This window comes from Cololabis saira, chromosome 1 (genome assembly GCF_033807715.1).
Source record: "Cololabis saira isolate AMF1-May2022 chromosome 1, fColSai1.1, whole genome shotgun sequence".
Lineage (NCBI taxonomy): Eukaryota > Metazoa > Chordata > Actinopteri > Beloniformes > Belonidae > Cololabis > Cololabis saira.
In genome coordinates this window covers 48,433,606-48,450,056 of record NC_084587.1, presented here as the reverse complement: position 1 = coordinate 48,450,056, position 16,451 = coordinate 48,433,606, and the positions used below count along the sequence as shown (strand labels likewise).

Here is a 16,451-nt window from a genome sequence, read left to right as displayed (position 1 = left end):
CAAAACTACGGGATGGCCCTGTGAGAGTACAAAGTCTTCGCTTTGGGAGTCACTTTAGACATCCAAATTTATGCACTTGACCACAGATAAATTGACTTTTAATAATAAAAACATGTCTATTAACATCTGAAGTTGAATGCCAATTTCTAGAAATTCAGGAAGCTGATGACCAATTTATACTGCAATTTTATGTTTTGTCTTGATGTTTTGAAGCAATTTTCTGTCTTCACCGACTAAAAAAAAAAAACCCTTGGGACATTTTGTAAAATGTAATAAAAACAGAATGCAATGATTTCCAAATCTCATAAACACATATTTGTATCCCCAATAAAATAAAAGCAACATATCAAATGCTGAAACTGAGACACTTTGCAATGTCATGAAAAATATTAGTTCATTTTGAATTTGATGGCAGCAACACATCTCAATAAAATTGAACGAGGGGCAAAAAAAGTAACTGGCACAAGTCAAAAACCGGAGGAGCATTTGACAACTAACCCGGTTAACTGGCAGCAGGTCAGTGACACGACTGGGAGTGAAAAGAAGCGTTTCAGAGAAGCACAACCTCTCAGATGTAAAGATGGACAGAGGCTCACCAGTCTTACAGCGCTATCATGCAAAGAAGAAGCCACATGTGAACACTCTTCATGGTCTGAAGCACAATGGAAAACTGTTCTGTGCCGAGATGAATCAAACTGCGATGGACACAGTGTCCTGTGGACAGAGCAGAGGGACCAATCAGCTTGTTAGCGGTGCTCCGTGGTGTGGGGTTGCATTAGTGTCTGTGGCCTTGGCAGCCAACACATCTGGAAAAGGTTCCAATAATGCTGAAAAGATCATAGAGGTTTTAGAGCAACATCTGCTCCCATCCAGATGTGACTTTCAGATAAGGCCTTGCACATTTCAGCAAGACAATGCTAAACCAAACACTAAATCCATCACGACAGCATGGCTTCTGAGGAGAAGAGTCTGGAAGACCTTTCACTAATAAAAAAAGTTTTGTTTTTTTTTTCTTTCTAATCATGAAATTGTGGCATTGAAGACCCAGGACTGTTGAGCAGGTAGAATCCTGCACCGGACAAGAGTGGGACAACATACTTTTCCTAAAACTCCAGTTACACATCTCATTTTCCACACTTTTAAAGACAGATGTTAATAGAAGAAGGACGTTCCACCATGGTAAACATGTGTTGCTGCCATCAAACACTAATTTGATAACTAAAACAAGGTGATAGTATCACGTGCTTGACAACACAGAGCACCCCACAGACATACCAGGCTGTTATAAACTAGAAGATGTCAATTATTATATAAAAAAAAAAAAAAGACATCAGTCAGATTACTTAGTCAACTTAATATTTCTTGTCAATTTAACTTTAAAGCGACACAAAGGAACTGTTGCACTTCTTTAGCTCAGGGGATTTCCCTATCGCTGTGGAGGCCAAGACATTTTTACACACTCAGAGATCTACTCTTATTCTGTCACTCTCTCGCTTTTCCCTTCCCCAACTTTTCTTTCTTCCTTTTTCCATGATTATTTTCAAAGGTTTCTTTAGTCAGCTCCGCCACAACGTTGCTCTGTGAGCTTGTCTCCCTTCAGACCCAACATCACAATCACGTAATATAATTAGCTAGAGGCAAAAGAGGGGAAGACTGAATGAAAATATGAATTTCACCGCTGTTAAGCAGGGTATCTTAAAGTTAAAGTAGAAATTTCACTAAAAGCTCAGAATTAAAATTCTATCGCATACCAACACAACTCATCATAACAAAAAAGGAATAAAAACAACTTTGGTTAACGGAGATATGGTGAAAAGACTGGATCAGCAATTCAAAATTCAAAATTCTAAATCAAAAATGCTTGTGTCTGCAGTGCACCCCTCACATCAGATAAGTTTTAAAAATGTATTTATTGTTATGTGTAATACATGGCATGTGATGGTTATCATGCCCATCTCATCAGAAATTGGATCAGCAAGAAGGGTGATGACTAAAGGCTGGATTATGGTTCTGCGTTAAATCCACGCCGAGCGTGCGCCGCAATGAGCATCCCACGGCGCTCGCCACTCCATGCCTGACGTGCACCTCCCAAAAATTGTAACTATGTGTCGAGGCCACGCAGACCGAGAGGGCTGTGATTGGTTCGCTTGGTAGCAACGCATTTCCGGTTCCGGTTCGTGAAGCAGTCGTGAACTTTCAGCGCTCTTTTCTTTGTGTGTGTGTTTGATTTTTTTGTTTTGTTTTTTTGCACAATAGTTGTCCTTATCTCTTCGATTCACTGTGACCGGAAAAGCCGGATAAACCATTCAGGAAAAGAACGCTCATGGGGGGTACTGCACCGCGGCGAAATGGAGCGATGGAGAAGTCTGAAGGATTCACGACAACGGCGTGTGCTCTGCGTTGGTGTAACGCAGAACCATAATCCAGGCTTAAAATCCTCCTTCCACTGAGTGACAGTGTACCGGTCAGCTAGTCTGCATACGTCAGGCTTAATTTATTACAAGAATAAAATAAGATGTGTTAGTCCCAGCGATTAAATAAATATACTACTAGTCCACTGCTGCAAGTTTCACAAGTATTAGTTTCATCTATAAATTTCAAAACTGGTTAACTCAGGGTTGCCAACGCCACACCCAGGTTAGAGTAAAAGCTGTTTTGCCTCCAGCTATGCCCCGCCCACCAAATCACATCATACTCTTTACTACCAAGAAAGGAGTCTATAGTCAATGTTCACCACTGCTCATTTTCTAGACAACTTCCTGTACTATTAGTATGAACTGCCCAAATGTAATATCTAGTATGCAGCATGAAAGCAATTGCACAATCTGCAGTATACAAAAAGTAACGGGGTGGTTTGCCACTTCTGGGGAAATGTCCAGTCTGCATCGGACCAGTCTACCTTTCATACTGTATCCCAGTGTTTCTCAATCCTGGTCCTCGTGGGCCCCTGTCCTGCATGTTTTAGGTGTTTCCCTGCACCAGCACAGCTGATTCTAATTAAAGGTCCTCATTAGCTTGTCACCAAGGTCTGCACAACTCTGTTGATGACACAGGTACTTGTATCACGGTGTGCTGAAGCAGGGTAGCATCTAAAACATGCAGGACAGGGGCCCATGAGGACCAGGATTGTGAAACACTGCTGTAACCCAACATGCAAAGTATGTTGCTAGAGCAGAGGCCAGTCAGCGCTTCCAGTTGTGCCTCAGCATAGTTGAAATGGCATGTACTGGACAAGTGTGCAGTACATACTGGGTACACGACCGGGCAGAATAAAGCATGCAGGTCTGAAAACGGGACGCCTCGGCTGTATAGACCAGTGGTCCTCATTCCTGGTCCTCGAGAGCCGCTGTCCTGCATGTTTTTGATGTTTCCCTGCTCCAGTAAACCCTGATACAGATGACTGTGTCACCAACAGAACTGCGCAGACCTGGAGGAAAGATTGGTGATGACCACTAATTAGAATCAGGTGTGTTGATGCAGGGAAACATCAAAAACGATGACAGAAGTTACTTAGGGTGGTTTTTGCCAGTAGTGGGACCAGAAAAGCATATCAGCTTATTGAGTTTCCCTTTAAAATGTTATTCAAAACAATATTTTACAAGCAGAAAAACAATAATAATAGCTGTGATGACAGGAAGAGCTCTCCTACTGATTGACTGGAGAACTGATACCACTAGTAAGCAGCAAGTTTTGATTATCATTTAATCAAATAATGCTACAGCCAGAAAAACATCCGATACTTCATGACGTTCTTTGTGGAGAAGTAGTAGTAGTTTAGTGAATCTCCTGGCTGAACCACAGCAACAGGCAAAGCTGATCCAGCGTGCCGCAGGTCGACCCTTCACCTCTACCGGGTCACATCTGTCTCCACAACAACTGGCTCTACTCTGCAGTTACATGCCCCTACATTCCTGCCAACAAGGCCAAACTCCAACAAAGTTCACACACGCAGCCAGCCCGAGCAGAGGGAGCCCCAGCTCCGTGCTGGACCCGCTCGGAGCCCGTACCAGGACCGGGACCAGGACCGGTGCAGTCACCAGCCCAGGCGGGCAGACATGGCGCTAGTCGCGGCGTGTGTGCGGACAGACCTCGGAGCGGCGGAGTGATCAGCCCGCCCCGGAGAAGCTCTCCCCCGTCTGCGGACGATGGCCGAGGCGGTGGCGCAGATGATCCTGGTCAGGAGCGTGTAGGGCAGCGTCCACAGGCGGTACAGCAGGTCGAAGCCGTCGAAGGCGAGCTGCACGGGCGCGTGTTTGCAGGGGAACGCGCGGCTCCTCTCGCCGCGGCTCTCCGCTACGGGCAGCAGCTGGAGACGAGGCCCATCTTCAGGCGGGCAGGCTGCCACAGTCACACTGGTCGAGGGCGAGGGTCCCCGGGGTGTCCTTCTACACGGCGGCTACCATGGGGGCTGGCTGGCAGCGAGGGCTTTCGAGGAAATCTCACACAATCCCGAAAATCTCAGCGGAGAGGCAGCTCTTCAGCACTCCTGCAAGGGCGCAGCCATCTTGGGATGGACCCACAATGCAACTGGTGGAGGGGGGACGTCACCGCGCTGTTCCCATACATATACACACGTGAATACACATATACATATATATATATATATATATATATATATATATATATATATATATATATATATATATATATATATATATATATGGAGGTGGAGGTGGAGGGGGGACGTCACCGCGCTGTTCCCATACATATGTACATGTGTGTATATATATATATAATATATGTAGATATATACGCGTGAGAATAGATATATAGATATCTATATATCTATGTAGATATACACACGTGAGTATGTATATGTATATATATATATATATATATATATATATATATATATATGTATATAATATATATGTAGATATATACGCGTGAGAATAGATATATAGATATCTATATATCTATGTAGATATACACACGTGAGTATGTATATGTATATATATATATATATATATATATATATATATATATATATATATATATATATATATATATGTAGATATATACACGTGAGGATAGATATATAGATATATCTATATATCTACATAGATGTATACACGTGAGTATATATATTTATAGATATCTATATATCTATATAGATATATACAATTCAATTCAATTCAATTTTATTTATATAGCGTCTAATACAACAGATGTTGTCTCTAGACGCTTTCCAGAGATCCAGACCATGAACATAAACATAAACCCCCGAGCAATTATTAAACATCAATGGCAGGTAAAAACTCCCATACACGTGAGTATGTATATATATATATATATATATATATATATATATATATATATATATATATAAATATACATATATATCAATAAACATGCAAGTTAACACACTGCGATGAAACAACCACCACTTCCATTCACATGTATCAATATGAATATATATATATATATATATATATATAAATAAAATTACTGTGCCTGTTACCTTGCATTTTCCATCCATCCATCCATTATCTATACCCGCTTTATCCTTTGCAGGGTCACGGGGGTCTGCTGGAGCCTATCCCAGCCAATTTTCAGGCGAGAGGCAGAGGTTCACCCTGTACAGGTCACCAGTCCATCACAGGGCCACATACAACCAGACACACTCACACTCACACCTACGGGTAATTTAGAATCATCAATCAACCTACACTGCATGTTTCTGGACTGTGGGAGGAAGCCGGAGTACCCGGAGAGAACCCACGCAAGCACGGGGAGAACATGCACACTCCACACAGAAAGACCCTGCCGGGCCTGGGAGTCGAACCGGGGACCTTCTTGCTGTCAGGCAACAGTGCTAACCACTAAGCCACTATGCTGACCGCAAGAATTTTCGATAGTGAATATTTTAAGATAAAGTATTAAGGGGGGGAGACACCAGAAGACACCATACAGTATGACATCTAATTATAGAATTTGACAACAAGTTTAAAGCCTGATATATGAAATAGTAGTCTGATTTCAAATTTCAAATACCCCCAATGTTGTCTTTAACACTTGCTAAAAAATATTTTTGTATCATTTTGAATACATTGTGTAATTTGACGGATTTTATTTTTATTATTATTATTATTATTATTATTATTAATGATAATAATAGTAATAATAATCATCATCATCATCATAATATTCATAATAATAATATTCATAATAATAATATTCATAATAATAATATTATTATTGTTATTATTAATATTGTATCAAACGTTTTTGACTATGGGGTGTCTAAGAAATTAATGTATTAAATATGATGCATTCGATGCATAATAATGTTAAGCAACAACAACTTCTTTTTCATGTTCTATTGTGTATTTCACAAAAATAAGTTAAGAATTCTCAAATGCTATAATTTGTTCATCCCAGGCATCTAAGGTAAATCCCTTGTGCAACATTTTACTTGTTATGGGCTGTTGTTCGATGCTTTTATTTAATTGTCATGTGTATAGTTTGTAACTTTGTTAAATACAAAGGAGTAGGAAAGGAAACCCTTTTTCAAAAAATTGCAGAATAAATCCGTTATACTTATGTTAAGAAATTCACATTTAGCTGTTTTGAATACTGAAACAGGCAACTTTGAATAATGTTATTTCAGTCAACTCTTGACATAATGAATTTTAGCACCTAAACCTTTCACTACTTACACGTAACTTAAAAAAAAAACTATTTCAATATTTGAAAAAAGTTGTTCAACCACATTGTCCTAATAGTCATTTAAATGTTTAAAATGATATATGAATATAATGGAAGGAAAAGGAAATAAAAATACGGAAGACTGGGGCATGCGGGGAGTATCCACCCTGCATATCCCACCTATTGTTTTTGGATGCACCCAAGATACACATACATTTACTTAAAATTAACACAGAGGGGGAAAAGAAAGGAGAAAAAAGGGGAGATCAACCGGGCTGGAGGGGGTTGGCAGACTTTTTCAGCCTTGTGCTAGCGGGACCCGGGGTGCTTGCTGGTGCCAGGGCTGTCTGGTCCCCACTGCTCAAGGGCTCTCGTGGCCCTGACTCTTGGGTCCTGCTGGGTCTCTGGTTGGAAGTGAGGTGACCTCTGGGGTCGGCCTGGTGGCCGGGTGTCCCTTCCTGACCCCCTCCCCCAGCTGGGTCTGTAGTTCCCGCTGCTCTAGAGTTTTTGGGATGGCCTGATATAACGAGGGTGCTGGTAGCGGTAACGAGTGATGATAAGAACCACTATTGTTACTGAACAATATACTTGTATATAGGTATACGTATGTGTATATGTATCTATGTGTGCACTTAAATGCAAATACTGTAAGTGTGTGAATGGGTGTGTATGTAGATGGGGGTATGTATGCATATGTTTATGTGCGTTAACTGTGAATTGTGATATAATACACAATTGTATGTGTATATGTATATACAGTATATATATATATATATATATATATATATATATATATATATATATATATATATATATATATATATATATATATATATATATACATATATGTATATGTATATGTGTATTCACGTGTGTATATGTATGGGAACAGCGCGGTGACGTCCCCCCTCCACCAGTTGCATTGTGGGTCCATCCCAAGATGGCATGTATATTTACTAGTTGATTGCATGTATTGCATGGCTTAATATTGGTGTACTTAAATATGTACGAGCAGTCAAAGATAGTATGTATATGTCATTTATATACACTGCCCTCCCCCTCCTGACACGTAATTATACCCTCAGGGCTACATGCAAACCCAACACACCGCACACGCAGCACACACACGTCGCACACACACGTCGCACACCAAATGTATTCAATGATAAACGGAATGCCCCCCCCCCCCGCCCCTTTTTCTTTGTCCTCTTCAGTTTATAAATACGTGTTTGTCTTATGTCTCATTTTTCAGAAACACACATCACACACTCACCAAACTGCATCCATCACTGTCTTGTCTTTTCTTTTCTACTTTTTCACGTTCCACTTTCGGTGATCTTTGTCCTCTGTGGCAGAATTTTTTTTCTTTAATTCTTTTTCCCTTTTTCCTCCCTTGTCTTGAGGGACCAATAAAATATGATAGACTGCCAAGAGGGCTGTTGAAGGAAACACACTCACGCACACACACACACACACACACACACACACACACACACACACACACACACACACACACACACACACACACACGCACACACAAACACACAGACACACACACACACACACACACACACACACACACACACACACACAAAAACCTTTGTTGGAAGATTAAAATGCATATATACTGTATGCGGCTTTAGGTTTACCAAACTTGGTATAAACCATTAATATATGCAGAAAAGGGGGGAAAAATATGATAACGAAGCTGAGAAAAATATTTCAAGATCAAAGAATTTAGATCCACAGGGTTGAATGGACACTTCAACTATTTTCTAATGTAATCATGGAACAAATACATATCGTAAAACATCAGAAGTGTTATTTAAATGTTTGACAAGGGCATAAACTGGTTCTGCAAAGGTAACAAACACACACGTTATCTTCCACTCGTGAGGTTTGCATTGAAATATTTAAATATTTAATTTTCATTGAAGCTCAATGTACCTAGAACCTCACTTACCTTAAAAATATTCATATTCTGATAAAAAAAAAGAAGTTAATACAATTTCTTTCTGATTTTTCTCTTCACAGGTTGCCACCTCAGATCTTCTTGTCCACCGATTGATAAGCTTTACTGGAGACTTTTCCGGGCTCAAGGCTTTCATTTACCTGGGCCTGGGACCGGCAGTATTAGAGCACCAACTTGTGACCCCATGTTTTTGCAATGGAGGCAATCTTAGACACCTCAGCACATCACTGGGCTGGGGATTGATCCATCGATCTTCCTGTTACAGGGCACAGCTGCCCTATACTCTAAAAAATATACATTTAGCATAGTATTTAATTCCCACCGTTCCCAAATTATACTTATAAAACTGCTGTCCCAAATTCTTCTGCATGACAACTGAGAGAAGACATTTTTTAAACTTCCTATACCTTGCTCTTCACTATACTTGCTTATTGTCTTACTTGGGTTTTTTAAAAGTTTAGTTATGAATGAACAATTTTCCAGTTTAGATATTTTTAATCATAATAATAGATCTTAAAATGTACCCCAACATACCAGTACAAATACTTCAAGCACAGTGACCAAACCAGCAACCAAAAATATTTCACAAATCTGTGTTTTATTAGAAACATCTGAAAAATGTTGCGAAGAAAGACAGACTTCTAAAGATCGGATGGTAAATATCATATATCTTCTTGAAACTTTAATTTTTGGTACAAGAAAAAAAACGAATAGATGAGTTTTACCCCCTCTTTCCAATTCTTCTATCAGCTTATAGATCATTGTCTTGTCCTTCTCCCTTATACCCAGATAGATAGATAGATAGATAGATTTTTGGGTGCCATCTATCAAAAGCATTTCTGTATCTTTGTGACTTCATCCTGGATGATTCCAACTTAAACTCATTAGCTAACTTGCCTCTACCAGTTAAATATTTGAACACACATCTAAATTAGCTTTCCTGTCCTGACAACACCAAAACATTTTAACCACTTCCACTTCAAGAAGTGGAAGACAGTACCAGTTCAAACCCTTTTCCCAACTTGTGGCCTAGTATCTCGTGAATGTAGAGGATGTGGCTGTCTATGCTGGAAAAAGCTTCCTGCTATAAATAAAAAATCAGTCAATCAGCAATCAATCAATAGTCAGTACTGACACTAAACTAGATCACTAAAACGCACACTGAACAGCAAGATGATCAGATGAAACCTGCAAATACCGCACACGTAGCCAAACAATCAAGTGATATCTCATCGTCTCTTTTACTTTTGACTTCATTGCCACCAATGATGTGTTATTTGAAGAACTTGTTTTGCTTGTTTCTGTTTAACAAGATAGTGAGGTTTGACGTATACAGCTGTGTTTTTCTCAGAACCTGCATGAGCCAAGTGAGCTAAGCCCCTTTACACAAGATTTGTCCCCAACATCCTCTGCTGTCAAGACTCACACTCTCACACTCATTTCTCAAACAGCAGGAGCCAAAGGTTTGTTTTTGGAGGAAAAGGCACGGGGAAACAAGTCGACCTGTGTGATGAGTGAAAATCCAACAACAGACTTCATGTACTTGCTCTGAAAAGTCGATTATGACTTCTCTGAGAGCTGTTTCATTGAGGGAGTACAATCAACATGTTTACCCATTTGTTCTCAGTCAATAAAGAGATTTGCTCCAAGCCCTTGATGACTTTAATGAATTACAACATGGTGAGTCTTGGGCACAAATGACAGTACTATACTGCAAAGAAAAACAGCTTTCTTTGAGCCGTCAGCTCATGACAAAACATGTACATATTCCCTCACACTGCGTTTGCCAGAGAAGCAGCCATTGCAACAGGCTTTTCGCTTGCAGAGGAGCAATGTGGCGCATTAGAAAACCAAAGATACGTCCGACTGAATCTGTTCCTCGTGCTTTTAAGCCTCAGCATCCACTGCAGGGGGAAACCAATTCAATATCTGGAATGTGATAGAGGTTGGGACCCTGGGATGGCTGAAGGGTAAGAGAGAGGAGGGAAAAGAGAAGATTAGACTGCTTCCCTCCTCTTCATCCAGCCTAATGTCACACAGGGAACAGGCTGGATCCCAGAAGCTGGTGCCAAATAACATAGGGGCAAGAAAGGCTGAAACTCCTGATTAATTGCTACAAGACCAAATAAGAAAGAGAATGGGGAAAGCATATTTTCAAGGTGGCCAACTGAGGAGACGATGCTGTCATGTGATCCTCCAATACAGCTGTGACTTTTTGCGGCAGGAAACTGAAGATATAAGAGCAATGATGGACCATCAACCCTGTCTTGCGTGACCATATTTGAAGGAAATATTATCACTCAGAGCTTTCATCGTCATTGAACAATGTAAGAAATCAAGTTCAACATGGATTAAAACATTTTAACGTTTAAACCCTGGGTGCAAAATATTGCAGAGCTCCTCAGGGGTTTAAGATTCTTAATTTTTAAGTGAAAAACAAACAGAAAAAAAAGAAAGCCAGCCATCAGTCACTTCTTTCCCAATGTTGTGTTAAAGTCAGGTTCACAGAACATCCAGTGATTAATGCCTTGTTGCACAATACTTAATGATGATAAGTCTTTGCTCTCTGAAGGGCTCCAGTGAATGCACCGGCCTTCATAATTCACACTCAAGGTTGACTGAGAACAAAAATTCTTATTCCTTCAAGCCTGCAACTAAACATTTCAATGCAAAAATATTTGTACGGATATGTTGTTGTAGATCAGACACAATGCGGCACAGAAATAATGAGCAACATGCAGTGTGTACAGAAAGTATTCAGACCCTTTTAAATGTTTCCCTCTTTTTTTATTTGTAGCCATTTGCTAAAATCAAGAAAGTTCATTTTATTTTTCATTAATGTACACTCAGCACCCCAATTTGACAGAAAAAGAACAGAAATGTAGAAATTTTTGCAAATTTATTAAAAAAGAGAAACTGAAATATCACTGAACATCAGTATTGAGTAGAAGCATCCTTTTGAGTCTTCTTGGGAATGATGCAACACATTTTTCACGCCTGGACTTGGGATCCTTTGCCATTCTTCCTTGCAGATCCTCTCCAGTTCAGTCAGGTGAATGTTGGTGGACAGTCATTGTCAAATCGACCCAGACTCTTTACTATTGTTCAGTATTGTTTTGCTGAAAGATGAAAAGCCATCCCTAAAAAAGAAGTTGTTTGGATGGGAGCATAGTTTGCTTTCAAACCCTTATATACCTTTCAGCATTGATGTTTCCTTTCCAGATCTGCATGCTGCCTCTGCCAAAAGCAATCACGCACAAAAATCCTGGCTTTTCAACAAAGCACGGACCACAACCCAGATGGCCTCTGAACATCGGTGTAATTTCTGAAAAGAATCAGCTTTCCCATTTTTTAATGGCACAGTGGACTGTGTTCTTGGACTGAGTTCCTGAGCCCACTGAGTGATTTCTGATACAGAGTTATGCCAGTGTTGAACGCACTACCACCTGAAGGCCTGAAGATCACAGGCATCCATCGTATCTCTGGATGATTTATTTCACTGTAGCCGCTGACATGTTCAAAGTCTTCCAATTTTAAACAAAGGAACTTTAGTTTTTTAAGATGGACAGATTTTCCGGTCTAAGCTTTTGGTTGGAAACTGGGATTGGCTGTCAGTGGCAATAACAGATGCAGTTTGATGGTGGTGGTAAAGGTTGAAGTTGAAGTTGATGGAGGCTTTGGCCAAATACTGTTTTACTATTAAAAGAAAAACGATGTAAAATCTGGTGCTGTTTTCTAGTTTTCAACATTAATGTTATTTTTTAAAGGGATTGTGACATGAAAAACACATTTTTCTTGATTTTTTGTGTTTTGTTGGGTGTCTTGACATCAATTACACCCAAAAAACAACGAACTTTTAACATTCAGTGTATTGTGTGCTTTCTGGGATTTTCCGCATAACTGTGCAAAAACGGCGCATCTGGTTTGGTGGCGGGCCGTTACGTAACGACCCGCTAAGTCACCGCCCCCTCCACCCAGCTCCCTGCCTCCGCTCCTCTCCAGCGCACCATAAAGGCTGATTTATGGTTCTGCGTTACACCGACGCAGAGCCTACGGCGTAGGGTTACGCGGCGACGCGCACTGTACGCCGTACGTCGATTTAACGCGGAACCATAAATGAGGCTTAACACAGAGCTGTTTAGAGCCTCTTTTGTTCTAATCACCGGGGGAAAACTGCTAAGAAGACCCGCGGCCACTGACTGGACTTAAGATAAGGGGACAGTGCTGCTTGCATGCCTTTATTTTTATGATTGTTTGCTGTGGTTCTCCCTCCTGCTTTTCCGTGCATGCTTCGCCTGTCGCTCCCGGCTTAACTCTCCGACGCCGCTGTGAGCGTATGGCTGGAGGAGGAGGAGGTTTGGAGGAGGAGCGGAGCAATGATTGACAGGAAAGGGGGAAAAGGAAGCGTTTTTCACGGCGCAAAAAAACACTGTAATAAAAAGCCAGGAATAGAGTACTAGAGTGAAGTTTTTCTTGTTACACTCTTTTAGACACATTTGAGGGATGTTGGCCAAGACTTAATAGTGTTAAAAGCATGTTAAAAATGATGTCACAATACCTTTAAAGAGTTATCTATTTAGTTTAAACAAATATTTGTGATCTCTGTTTCACATTTCACACTGTTTTCTTATGTCTACGAAGCTTTCAGGGATCCAATGTGACCTTACTTATAGTACCATCAACAACAAAAACAATCATCATTATCATGAAAAAAAAACTTTTATTGGAAACGCTATCAGTCACTTGTTATAAAAAGATTGGAGCTGAGTAAAAGGGAATTTATGGATCCTTATACATCATTGTAACCTTTTTTTCTTCTCAAATATTTCTCATTAATGTATCCTGAGGATCCAGTATTCTTCCAAACAGAAAGTCAACACAGTTAGGGCAATGTCATTACTCGAACCATGAACATTAATTGATCTTTGTTCATTTTTAATTCGCCAGAGGCGAATCTGAATTAAATGAAAATTTCAAATCTGATTACTTTTATCTTCCTAAACTGTTCAATGAAAGGGAAACAGAGGAAATAAATAACAAAACATAATATTAGTTAAACAGCTGTGTGATTAAATTGTGTCAGTTACACATTAGGATGCATTTTCAGAGGTTTTCCTTCTTTTTCTTCCCTAGTTTTGTGAAACTTGAGTAAAACAAGGTCGGAAAGATTAGCAGGTGGATGGAAAACAGGTTATTTATTTCAGTTTTTAACTAGGTGAAACAAATGAATAAACACAAAACCTAATTTTGTTGACCCCTTTGATGTTGCGCAATTACGTAAAACTTTATTTTAGAATTTGTTTTATACCAAGAAACTGAAGCAATACTGCATTTAAAAGGGGCCAGTTTTGATAGTCAAGAGAGAAGTAACCAGGTTTTGACAACAAAAAACACTATCTAAAACATGAAAGTAAATATTTCTGCTGTGTGGATTTTGATCAAACTGAGACTGACAGCTTCATTGGAGCTCAATTATAAATGTCTGCTTCCTTTAAACTAGATGTACCTCAGTGGTCCACTGACAGATGAAGGCTTTTACAATTTGGTTTTGGCTTTCTCTCTCTCTCTCTCTCTCTCTCTCTCTCTCTCTCTCTCTCTCTCTCTCTCTCTCTCTCTCTCTCTCTCTCTCTCTCTCTTTCTCTCTCATTCATGAGTGCAATATGCAATATGCAATACTTAATTAAATTGTCATGAAAAGAATCATCACATAACACCATTAGCTCCATGAGAGTCTGCAGCCCTGGAGAGGTTATGTTCCATTTGTAACACACTTCATGGAAAAATGTCAAATGTGCATCATGTTAGGCGCTTTGATACAATTTAGATCCAGTCTAAATCTTTATTCTAAAAACAAAAATAAGCTTCATAATGGAGCTTATATTTTGAATGTGCATGGTCTTTTCACTATTCGTTTTGCCATTTCACTGAGATGTTTTAAATGCAGGATTTTAAATACGTCTTCCTGAAACTGATGGGAATAATTGCAAGATGTGACACATTTTCTGTGTGCCTGCAGTTCCACTGCAGGAGTGACAGAATAATCGATAGCAGCTTACGCAGGTACAGTACCCATTCATTCATGACAATATACAAGCATCATGGAGCACCCTGATCAATGAGTTTATACGAAACAACACGGCAACCAGTCAGCAAAATGAATGTTTGTGTTGACAACAGCTGAATTAATGTAAGAAATGTTGAGAGATTAGCCTCCCCAAAACAAAAATGTACTTTGGTTTGTTTTTACTCATGTTATCAAAGATTTCCTCATTTTTGGGATAGTTACTAAATATAAAAAGATGGCCTTTGTGCTGAACGAACAATGTGATGACACACGAGAAGAGAGAGAGCAGCGGTGGCCGGGGGGCAGATGAGGGCCTGTTGACTCCAACCTTGGGTTTTGAAGTGATGTCATTTTCTGTTTGACACACCAGGCACTGGAGGGCTTAGTGGCCCTTCAGGCTCGTGCACACGGGCACGCTGGTCCTGGCAAGCTCTCGGGCATTGTTCCTTGGAGGAGACCAGAGCAGCATGTTCGCACTCAAGACCCGAATGAGCCCACACTGCATGCGTGACGAACCTCTACAGCGGCTGTCGATAGCACTTGGGCAGATGAACGGGGAGGTGTGGGCGTTTTGGAGTGCCTGAATATAAGAGCAAATTGGTATAGACCACTCCATCTCACTGAGAGGGTCCTTTCGATTCATACGAGGACAGGAAATACTGGATCATCAACAGAATTAAATGAAACAGGACCAGTGCAAGTACTGCAGGGGTTTCTTTGCCCAGCCCTAAAACTAACAAAGGAGTCGAGTTGACGGTTCCCTGCTTCACGTTAAATGTGTATAAGTAACACAAAAGCAACATCTTATCTGAGAGAGTTTGTAAGGTTGAGCAACTACATTCATCGTGTAAAATGTAAAAGATATGAAGTCGAATCGTAGATCACAAAAACTTGGGACAATGTGATAGAATAGAATAGAATAGAATAGAATAGAATAGAATAGAATAGAATAGAATAGAATATAACTCCTTTATTGTCATTGCACAGTAAAACACAACAACATTTTGATGCAGCTAAAAATATAAAATATAAAGAATATGAAAATATACACTATATATATATGTACATTATGCATAGGATGCATACAATTGATTTTCTCCACTGAACTATTCAAAGTAATAACACGATGAGCAATCCACCCAAAGCTGAGACTACAGTTCAGTGGAAAGGCATATAGGAGAAGGAGGATCTGGCCTGTAGCTGGAGGATCCACTATCTGACCACAGCAATTTCCCAGACAAGACCCAGTTACCATCATCCAAGATAGTTTCATGTAGCACCGGCCCCAGATACTGTATGATCCACACCTACTGGCGGAAGAAACTGACTGCCCACCATAAGCACTGGTGGGAGCCACCCAGAGTTCGCCCAGTCCTCATCATGAAGCCCCTGTCAGGTTAGGTATCATAACGGCCGAGATTGGCAGGCACATGGCTCCACATATCAGTGCAGCCCAGAAGCAAATTTGCAGGAACATCAAGGCATCATGAAAACAAAAGAAAGATTATAAGTTACAGTGCAGTGGTATAATAAAGACAATTTAGACTTAAGCTAGAGTTACAGTGTAGTATTGAAATCAACATTGTTTACATTTAGATTCAGAATAGTTTAAATAATTCAGACAAAGGCAGCGGTAAACAAATGAGTTCATTATCTTGATCTAAAGGAACTGTGGATTTCAACATTCCTGCAGTTTTCTGAAAGTTTGTTTCAGATCTGTGGATCTGTGGAGCTGAATGCTGCGTCTCCTTGTTGGTTCTGGTGGTT

General features: G+C 40.1%; 1 protein-coding gene across 4 annotated transcripts in view; it reads right to left on the bottom strand.

Annotated features, from left to right (window-relative positions):
* Positions 1-4,505, bottom strand: part of rptor (regulatory associated protein of MTOR, complex 1) — a 199,369-nt gene extending 194,864 nt beyond the window's left edge. For all 4 annotated transcript variants that reach the window (XM_061725000.1, XM_061725009.1, XM_061725019.1 and 1 more), the window contains exon 1: positions 4,089-4,505. The gene's annotated coding sequence lies outside the window, so the exon portion shown is untranslated. The remainder of the gene's footprint in view (positions 1-4,088) is intronic.
* Positions 4,506-16,451: the final 11,946 nt, after the last annotated feature.